This window comes from Anolis carolinensis, chromosome 4, assembly GCF_035594765.1.
Source record: "Anolis carolinensis isolate JA03-04 chromosome 4, rAnoCar3.1.pri, whole genome shotgun sequence".
Lineage (NCBI taxonomy): Eukaryota > Metazoa > Chordata > Lepidosauria > Squamata > Dactyloidae > Anolis > Anolis carolinensis.
Genome location: NC_085844.1, coordinates 88493498 through 88504006, shown reverse-complemented (window position 1 = coordinate 88504006; position 10509 = coordinate 88493498). Strand labels below are relative to the sequence as shown.

The following is a 10509-nucleotide window of genomic DNA, read 5'->3' as shown; positions in this document are numbered from 1 at the left end:
CAAAAGGTTCAAAGGCAATTTATAGTTTCTAAAGGACGTTGCCAATCCTGTCAAGGCATTGCTTGGCGTGTGCTGCATTTCTAATCCAAAGTCTACACAAGTAGAAGAGGGACTTTTACAGTGATAAGAACCCAATTGAACAGGAAATAAGACTTTCAAACCAGGAACAGGTTTCTTCAAATATTGAAAAATAGTGTATTATAAAAAGTTATGAAAATTTGCCAAAAATCATAGGAGACAGGAAACATTCTGCAATTTGTTGAGCAAAGAGTGTGGAATGTGTTCTCCCACTGTACCAAATTTGATGAGAATAGCTCAAGAAATGAGGGCGGGAGACCCCCAGAAAATTTCCCCCCGGTTTCCTGTTTTTTGGTGATTGCACATGCGCGTCCGCCATTTTAGAAACATTTTAGAAACATTACAATTTTCAGAAATATCCAAATATTTTGGGTGAAACATTAAGAAATAATTTCTATATCGAAGAGCCGGCACCCCCTACTTTAGAAACGAGAATTGAAACATTTTTTCCATCGATCGGACAAGCCTAATAGTTATATATCTGCTATTCACTGCTATTCCACCTGGCCAACAAATGATTCCCCTTAAGCCACAGCAACGCATGGCCGGGCAAAGCTAGTAATAATAATAATAATAAATGAAATGAAATGCATAGTGCTTCTACTAAGCATTTAAGAATACTCTACCAGGTTTAATTCAGTGATATAAAGCTTCAGAAGCAATTAATTTATTATCTTAAAAGTGGAATGTATGAAGAGATTTTCATGACTTCTAACACAAGCAAATTATAGAGACTATATTAACTACAAAAGCATTACAGCTTTTTTTCATAAAGTTTTAAATCTGAATTCTAATTGAGTTTTGAAAAATACATCCCTAATGCATATAGTAGTACAGAGGAGATTGTTAGGGTATAATGAAGCTCTGTGTGTGTTAAAGAAAAACCCAAACTGCTGATCCTAACATGCAGGAGCTAATCTAGGTCAGCAGTTAAGCAATTAAGTTTGGACCACACCCAGCTGTGTGTGTGTATTAGCTCCTGCTTTTGGTTTCACTTTTGCTTTTGGATCTCTCTCTCTTAGAAGAAGAGGCTAAAGAAGCAATGTTCTTTGTACCTTGCAAGGCTTTTTGCATCTTGAAATGCTTACAAGGACTATGTAAGTTTGTTTTACTGTAAGATTTATGTTTTGATGCAACACTGCAAGTTTATGTTTGGACTCTGCTGTAAAGAGTAAATTTTACTGTTTCTTCCTTTTGCAACTGTGCAAAGTTATTGTGCCTTTGTTGGACTAGACTGAATTCCACTTGAAGCACAATGGAAATTGGGGAACGTTTAATCTTAAGTAGTCTACTGAAGTTTATTTGAAGGCATTACTTTTTAGAATCTAAGCTGCGTGAGGCCTAGCTAGTTCTTGGAAGGGGAAACACCCAGAAACACCAGGATTAGAGACAAGATTTTAGAGGAAGCCAGTGGCAAACCAAACCTGAGCATTGCTTGTCTGAAAAGAACTCTATGAAATTCATAGAGCCACCATATGCTGATAGAGATGCATATATATACATATAGGTACAATCCTCACATAGGTTTGTACAGTGCTCATGCACATTAACAAGTTTCTTGCTTGCATGAAAGAGCCAGTCTAACGACACCACTTAAAACCATTTATATTCCTTTATACATACAGAGCCTCCATTTTCAAAAGGTCCTGCTTAACATTTATTATTTAGCCATATTATTTGCAACTCAATAACCTCTTGGTGAATCTCAAAGACAATATAAGCGCCTATGTGTATTCATCATCAGTAAATAAGCCTTTTTATAGTTCACCCTCAACAAGTTCATGAATGTATGGAGAAGGAGAAAGGTTGTGCTTGATGTCCCTGGCCACATGATGAACATACATACTGGTTCCAGCCTCTTTATGTCTGTGCCTAAATCTGATATCAAATATCACTCTATGTGACAGAGGGTATCTCTGCATTGACGTGTTATCTGAAAAGGGGATAAGAGCTGATCCAGATCAACACAAGGTAAGGTCACTTAAGTGACTTGAACCCATTAACAAAAGTCACAATTTGCTCTGAATTCTCCCCGAGAACCCTGAGTAAACCACAACTTCATTTATTTATTTTATTTATTACAATACTTATATCCCGCCCTTCTCAGCCATCAGGCACTCAGGGCGGCTTACAACTTTGGGCTCAGTTCCAAGATAGACTCAAATGTTTACATGTTATCCCATATTCTCCAGGATCAGGCATCCCAGGGACATGAAATGGCACTTTCTTTTCACCTCCCAGCCTTATCGTAGAGGGAGCCAGTGGGTGCAAGACGGATAGTGTCCATTATTTGTCTGGAGTGACATTATCCGGAATGCTAGGGTGATCAGAGAAGGAAGAGGGAAAGGAGAGTCAATTTCTCTTCTCACCTTCCCCTCTCTCTTGTCACTTTGGCACCATAGCCGACATCAGTACGAGCAATGAGCAATGGACACTAATGATTTGAATAAAAATGAAAAGGGGATGTTAATGAACTGTCTGGCAGTGTCGAAATGGGTTTGGCATCATTAGAAAGTAAGGACACTGTTATGGTTGAGCCTTATGGCTCCAATACTGGGAGACGTGGTCGTAAGACTCCTCGAGAGTCAGACTCTCTTGAGGAGCGAGAGAGGAAACGGCTGCGGGATATCTTTGCAGAACCATCTGACGAAGACTCCTTTGAGGGGTTTACTGAGAGAATGGAGGAAGAGGTGGTTAGCTCAGAGGAGGATGACATGGAATGGACTCGTGTGAGGGAGGATTTGGGTGTTCCTGGTAATGATAGCATGGGAAGCGACTGGCGGGTTGCAGGATCGGACCCGTGGACGAGTTGGAGGGATGGGACGGGATCCACAGCTGGGGATGCTGTGGGGCGTAGTCAAAGATGTTTTAGTTCTGATGAGGATGATGATGATGAGGCACCTGGAATTAGGGTAACACCTGATAGCGATGAGGAGTTGTAACTGGCATAAAATGGGGTCTTGAATCCAGGGCTAATTGCGTTGGGCAAGGTAATCTGGACGGACACTTGGGATCTTGTTGGGAAAATCCTGAAGACGGGTGTGTTTCGTTTGCTGAATACGTAAGTTGCCAAGGACACTGGGCATAGGCGGCGGGAGGAACTGTGTGGGCTTTTGTTGTGCAACCTGTGTTTAATCTTATTAGCTTGGACCTCCGTCGTCTTCTTGACGGACATTATTTACCTACTCGGAATTGACGCTGGACTGGCTGACTGACTACGACCTGGGACTACCCTTTCTTGACTATCGTTGGAATTCGTGGAATCTAAGACGCCTGCACCTGGTAATCGACCTCGGACCGGACTGGGACCCCGCTGACCGCTGCAATCCTTGATTGATGTGTTTGGACCCGGAGTTCGCCCGCTGCACGGAGGAGTAACAACTTAGTTGCTCAACCACAGCTATTGAGTAGCAGAGAGGAATCTGCTGCTAGTATTTATGTTCTATTGAATCTTTGTTTACCAGCTTTTGTTTGTTTATAGTCCCAGGCTGAAGTAAGCGTTTTTGGTTTAACCCGGATTAAACTCCTGTTTAATCCGGTTTATCTTTTGAACCATTTTTGAGTGACTTTTCATATTGAAGGCGAGTGTTTGCCTAGCTCTTTGTTTTTTACGAGCATTTTTGGTTCTTTATCTTTAATAAACTGTGTCGAATCTTATCTACTGGCGTTCTGTCCTTGACAGACACCTTCCCACTTCTGCAGCGACCAAGGACTTGGCAGTCAAACCATCCCAGGACTGATCCAAGATCCAATACCCTGGATCATCCCCAAGATAAAGTGTCAGTGTAGATGTATCCAGAATTTTCTACTTTAGTTTCTATAGTTCTCTATACTGCTATAATGTATATGCCAGAGGGTTATCCTATCCTCTACAGAACATTTTCAAGATACAAAAGTGGATTCCAGAGTGGACAAGAAATCACAATATTGTTTAAAAGGATGTTTTGATACATGCAAATTACTGAGATGATATCACAATTCTATTAAATATCTCTGCACTGATCCCAACATTGGTCTTACAGTTGCAGATGGCTCATTTTGCATATAAGTTGAGCGAACTTCTCAAATATCTGTATCCTATTGCAATAATTCTATAGCTATATGTTGTACCTGGATTTAGAACATCTGCTCATGATAACTATTAGGCTTGTCTGATCGATGGAAAAAATGTTTCAATTCTCGTTTCTAAAGTAGGGGGTGCCGGCGCTTCAATATAGAAATTATTTCTGAATTTTTCACCCAAAACTTTCAGATATTTCCAAAAATTCGTAATGTTTCTAAAATGTTTCTAAAATGGCGGACGCGCATGCGCAATCGCCAAAAAAAATAGAAAATGGGGGGGACTTTTACAGGGCTCTCCCACCCTCATTTCTTGAGCTATCCTCATCGAATTTGGTACAGTGGGAGATCACATTCAACACTCTTTGCCCAACAAATTGCAGAACGTTTCCTGTCTCCTATGATTTTTGGCGAATTTTCATAACTTTTTATAATACACTATTTTTCAATATTTGAAGAAACCTGTCCCTGGTTTGAAAGTCTTATTTCCTGTTCAATTGGGTTCTTATCACTGTAAAAGTCCCTCTTCTACTTGTGTAGACTTTGGATTAGAAACGCAGCACACGCCAAGCAATGCCTTGGCAGGAGTGCCACTGTCCTTTGGAAACTATAAATTGCCTTTGAACCTTTTGATCAATGGTGCCACTGGCTGACCTTGTGAGTGCAAAAATGAAACTCTGGCTGAGGACTTTGGATTAGAAATGCAACACACGCCAAGCAATGCCTTGACAGGATTGGCAATGTCCTTTGGAAACTATAAATTGCTGTGGACCCTCTATTGAATCAAATCAATGTCTGACTTTGTGATTGCAGAAATAAAACTCAGCCCAAGGCTTGGGAATAGAAATGGAGCACGAGGGAAGCAATGCCTTGGCAGGAGTGCCCACGTCCTTTGGAAACTATAAATTGCTGTGGACCCTCTATTGAATCAAATCAATGTCTGACTTTGTGATTACAGAAATAAAACTCAGCCCAAGGCTTGGGAATAGAAATGGAGCGCAAGGGAAGCAATGCCTTGGCAGGTGCCCCACGTCCTTTGGAAACTATTTCTTCCAATGTACCCTTTAGGTTTGAAAACAATGTGTGCCTTTGTGATTGCTGCAATAACACTCAGCCCGGGGGCTTGGGATGACAAACGGAGCGGGAGGGAAGCAATGCACTTGCAGGAACGCAGACGTCCTTTGGAAACTATTATTTTCAAGTCCCCCCCCCTTTCAGGATTGCAAAGAAGGGCTGATGAGGTGATTGCTAAATTCCAAAAAAGAAAACAGAAAGGCAAAGGGACTCCCTCTGGAGTAGAAAAGTAAAGCACCCCAAGCTCTGCACTTGCAGGAACGCAAACGTCCTTTGGAAAATAAAAGTTTCCTAAAGCCACAGCAAGGACTCTGCCACAAGCCCCAAGCCAATTTCCCAAAAAAAAACCCCACAATATCGAACCAGCAACAACAGACAGACACTGTACCCCCTATAGCCAGAACAGTCACTTAGCCCTCCCTCCCCCAAGCAAGCAAGCAGCTTCCCAGCGTGCGCGAACCACCCTCTCTGCTCGGTATCCTAGCCCAGAATGGCTTGGCTCAGTTGGGGAGGGGATTTTTATAGAGATCCTCCACGTGGACGCGGAGGACACTAGCCCCCACCTTTTTCAGCCATCGTGGAAGTCTCTGGTTGGCCAGGGAGCGGTAGCCATGTTAGGCTGCGCTAGGCTCCCATTCATGTTAGGTTGCAGAAACAAAAAAAAATATTTTTTTTTAAAAAAAAATATTTTAAAAAAATTTGGAAGGAAAAAATTTAACGAAAATTTTAAGAAACAATTAGAGAATGGGCCAACGATGGTTCGAATTACGTTGCCAGTTGCGCTCAGGGAAAACATTTCAATACTCGTTTCAAAAAACGAGAACAATCCGAAATAATTACGAAACGAGAATCATAACGAAAATTTGGACAACCCTAATAACTATTATCAAATTATCTTTCCCACCCTTTGACATTCCTTCTGAGTAGAAACTGGAAAGGTTTGGGTATGATGAGGGAATTGGATGATAACTTTTCAGATGGCATTTTCAATTAATAGCTCTTCAGATGTTCTGTTCTAAATATGGAGCAAATTCAACAGTAAGGATGTTATTCATAGATTTTATTGTTCAAATAATTTTAGCAATTTTATCCCTGCCATTATTAGAATTTAGGGATATTTTCTCTGCAAACTATGTATACTTTTTATACAGAAAACAGCATTTTATGCCCAGGTCAGTTTCTTTATTTCCATGTTGGACAGCAAAACAGTGTTTATCTACAGAAAATAATGTGAATCAGTTATGCAGTATACATCCTCAAGTGCTCCATGCTCTACATAAGAAGAAACCTTTTCTGGGAGGATTTTTTTTCAAAATGCCATTTCCTATGCAGAGAATGGAGAATGCTGTTTTCTGAGAATAAGGGTACATCTAATCCTCTAGAACTAATGCAGTTTAAGAACACTTTAATTCCATGACTCAGTGCTTTATGGTTTTTGTAGCCTTAGGAGATATTTATATTTCTTTCTCATAAAAGCCAGGTGCCACAAGAAACTACTAATCCCAGCAGTCCATAGGATGGAGCCATAGCAGTTAATGTGGTGTCAATCTGCTATAATTCTGTAGTGTGGGTGGACTATAAGTGAAAAGCTGTAAATCCAGGGTTCTCCTCCCCAGCTTTTCCTAAGACTCGAGAATTATTTTTTCCAACTATTTTTCAATTTTCCACATTTTTTTTCACCTGTCTAATTGAGCTGTTGGATCTGGAAAATTTTAGATAACTATTTATTATAAAATTAACATTTTTTCCTAGCCAAAAAGACACAAAACCAATAAAATAAATAAGATATAAGACATTATTTAAAAACCCAATGAAAAACAACATAAAAGGCAAAGTTGTGCTCCTCAAAAACTAAATAACACTGGATTTAACCAGATTTCTCTAGGTCAAAAATTCCATCATAAAAGGGCTGCTATAGCAACATCCTTCCATGTTTACATCAATTGAGAACTCAGGGTTGTTCTTTCCAATTTCTACATCTTTCATCATCATAATTTTTTTCTAACAAGCATTTTGTTCTTTAAAAAACAGCAACTAATTACACATTATGTGCCATTTATGAACCAAAAACAATACTCCAAAATTCAGAGGACCACAGAATCACCTAGAATCATAGAAGATACCTCACGGGTCATCCAGTCCAACCCCCTGCAAGAAGCAGGAAAATCTCATTCAAAGCACCCCCGACAAATGGCCATCCAGCCTCTGCTTAAAAGTCTCCAATAAAGGAGCCTTCACCACTGTCCGGGGCAAAGAGTTCCACTGCTGAACAGCTCTCACAGCGAGGAAGTTCTTCCTAATGTTCAGATGGAATCCCCTTTCCTGTAGTTTGAAGCCATTGTTCCACATCCTAGTTTCCAGGGCAGCAGCAAACAAGCTTGCTTCGTCCTCCCTGTGACTTCCCCTCACATATTTGTGCATGGCTATCATGTCTCCTCTCAGCCTTCACTTCTTCAGAGTAGACATGCCCAGCTCTTTAAGCCGCTCCTCATATGGCTTGTTCTCCAGACCCTTAATCATTTTAGTTGCCCTCCTCTGGACGCTTTCCAGCTTGTCAACCTCTCCCTTCAACTGCAGTGGCCAGAATTGGACACAATATTCCAGGTGTGGTCTGACCAAGGCAGAATAGAGGGGCTGCATGACTTCCCTGGATCTAGACACTATACCCCTATATATGCAGGCCAAAATCCCATTGGCTTTTTTCGCTGCCACATCACATTGTAGGCTCATGTTTAACTTTTTGTCTATGAGGACTCCAAGATCTTTTTCACATGTACTGCTGTCGAGCCAGGCGTCCCCCATTCTGTATCTTTGCATTTCATTTTTTTCTGCCTAAGTGAAGTATCTTGCATTTCTCCCTGTTGAACTTCATTTTGTTAGTGTCGGCCCATCTAGTCTGTCAAGATCATTTTGAATTCTGCTCTTGTCTTCTGGAGTGTTAGCTATCCCTCCCAATTTGTTGTTGTCTGCAAACTTGATGATCGTGCCTTCTAACCCTTCATCTAAGTCATTAATAAAGATGTTGAACAGAACCGGGCCCATGACAGAACCCTGTGGCACTCCACTCATGACTTCTTTACAGGATGAAGAAGATGCATTCTTGACTCCCAGCACATTCTTGACTCCCAGCACATATAAATGATGCTACTTCACTACCAAAGAAATTTTGAAAATCCTATTTTAATTAAAATATCCAAAAATTAAATACTGAAAGTCAGTGTTATAAATGTGGAAATCCAATATTAGTATATTTTAGTTATATTGATTCCAACCGCCCCAACACACTCTCTATTATTTCAAAACATTTCTGCAAAATTGTGTATTTTTAAAATTCTGCTTAATATTCCTTTTCAAAAATAGTTTCACCTTCAATTCTAACAAGTGGGCTGCATATATCTCTTGAATCTAGTCAACATTTTGTTTCTATGGCTAGCTATCAACTTACCATTGTAATGCTGCACAAAAAGGCTGCTCTAAAAACGAAGCATATAAATAATCAAAATCAGAATGAGCAATCATCATTTGCTATTGTCATAAAGATACGCTGAATACTAACTGTGGATTTGTTCAACTAATCAGATTTAATAAACTGCCTCCTATTCTTTTGAGTGGGCACAAGAATCATCTGTGGAGTGCACTCAGTAACTTGGAAAACATCTTTCCATCCTCATTATGGGGGAATTATAATAAGCTGATGCTGTCCACTGAGTTAAATTAAGTGAGAGTCATTTGCTGAAGGCTCTGAGATTTTCCTAGTGATTTACTACAATGCTTCTGGTTCACAAAGACAAATGATAGTAGTCCGTATCTCATGTTGCCTTTTTTAAAAATAGCTATTAATAAAACCTATTTAATTTATTGAAACCTTTATTACAGGCAGGTAGTGTACCTTAAATTATGCCAGAAGAGAGCTAATTTCAGATGGAGAGCATTATTTATTTTGTACTGCTTATATATCATGGTATCCAGGTTGGCATGCAAACAATTAAAATTTAGAGTAATTTGAGTAGACTAAAAGCATAGTAAAAGCATATGAACTAAAACAGTCCAACTGTTTTAAACCACGTATATAAATATTGGGTGGGATAAGATTTAGTTCCCAAAAGTTTAATAAAAACATGATTTTATTCGGTGCCAGATTGAAGCCACTGTCAGTGTCAAATATCCTCCAAGGAGAGAGCATTCCACCACCAGGGTGCCACAGCTGATAAGGCTCCCTCTTGGGGCCTCACTTAGGGTGCATCTACACCTGAGAATTAATGCAGTTGGGCACAACTTTAGCTCCCATGGCTCAATGCTATAGAATCATGGGAGTTGTCATTGTGTAAGGCTTTTAGCTTTTGCTGCCAAAGAGTGCTGCTGCTTCACCAAATTACAGCTCCAGGGATCCACTGCACTGAGACATGTTGGAACACATCTACACTGGCCACTGAGGTTGGTGTGCAATGGAACAGCCCTACAGTGGCTAAATGCCAACAGGGACTGATTAAACTTATCCTAGGACAAGACCACTTTAATCCAATCTTGTCTTGGGTTAAGCTAAGATGGAGGAAGCCCAAATCCTGACCCTCATCTTTCCTTCAAGTTAGGGACTGTCAAGACAATTGGGCTGGTTGCTAATCAGAACTGCCAACTCCTTTTTTTTCCTGGGTTCAGGTTGCCCAGACATAAGAGATGGAAGTTCCCTGTTGTCTCCAGCTATGACACCTCACCTACCTTGTTCTGGGAACAGCCGTGACACATGGGACAGAGGAACTCCTGGAATGACTGCCCTGTTCAGTGTGGCTAGGCAGTAGGGATTCTCTTCCACATCTGAGGCAGCTGGGGAAGTTCCAGAAAGGACACTTTGTGAGCCCAATCCAGTATCTTGGATGCCAGAACACGCCCACATTTTGCATCTTTTTAGAAGAACCCTCAGTTCGAGGTGTGTCAACATTAATTCCACAGTGTAAGTGTACCCATAAAAGATTACTCCCTCTATTGACCCTGTCCAGCAAATCTTGGAGATACAGGCAGGTCCCAGGTTACAAACATTCAACTTACAAATGACCCACAGTTAAGAACACGGGTGAGACAACTGGAAGTAAAATAAATTTACTCCTGGGAAGGGAAATTCACTCTTCAATAGTATGTTATTTGCAATGGGTGTTCATGGGCTTTGAGGCTACCTTTTATCTGACTATAAAGTGGGCAACAATGTGATGGTCTAAATTTAAGCAGATATAAATCCAAAGGTTTGCATTCACTTCAGAAGGTAGAGCTTATCCAAAATCATATGGGGGTTGGAGGGAATATGTT

The 10509-nt window shown here is 40.5% G+C and overlaps 1 long non-coding RNA gene across 1 annotated transcript; it reads left to right on the top strand.

Moving 5' to 3' along the window:
• Window positions 1–1093: 1093 nt before the first annotated feature.
• LOC134298997 (uncharacterized) lies at window positions 1094–5765 on the top strand. The gene is made up of 3 exons (XR_010006153.1): window positions 1094–1175; window positions 1986–2049; window positions 3223–5765. It is a non-coding gene; the product is annotated as an uncharacterized LOC134298997 (long non-coding RNA).
• The last annotated feature ends 4744 nt before the right edge of the window (window positions 5766–10509 follow it).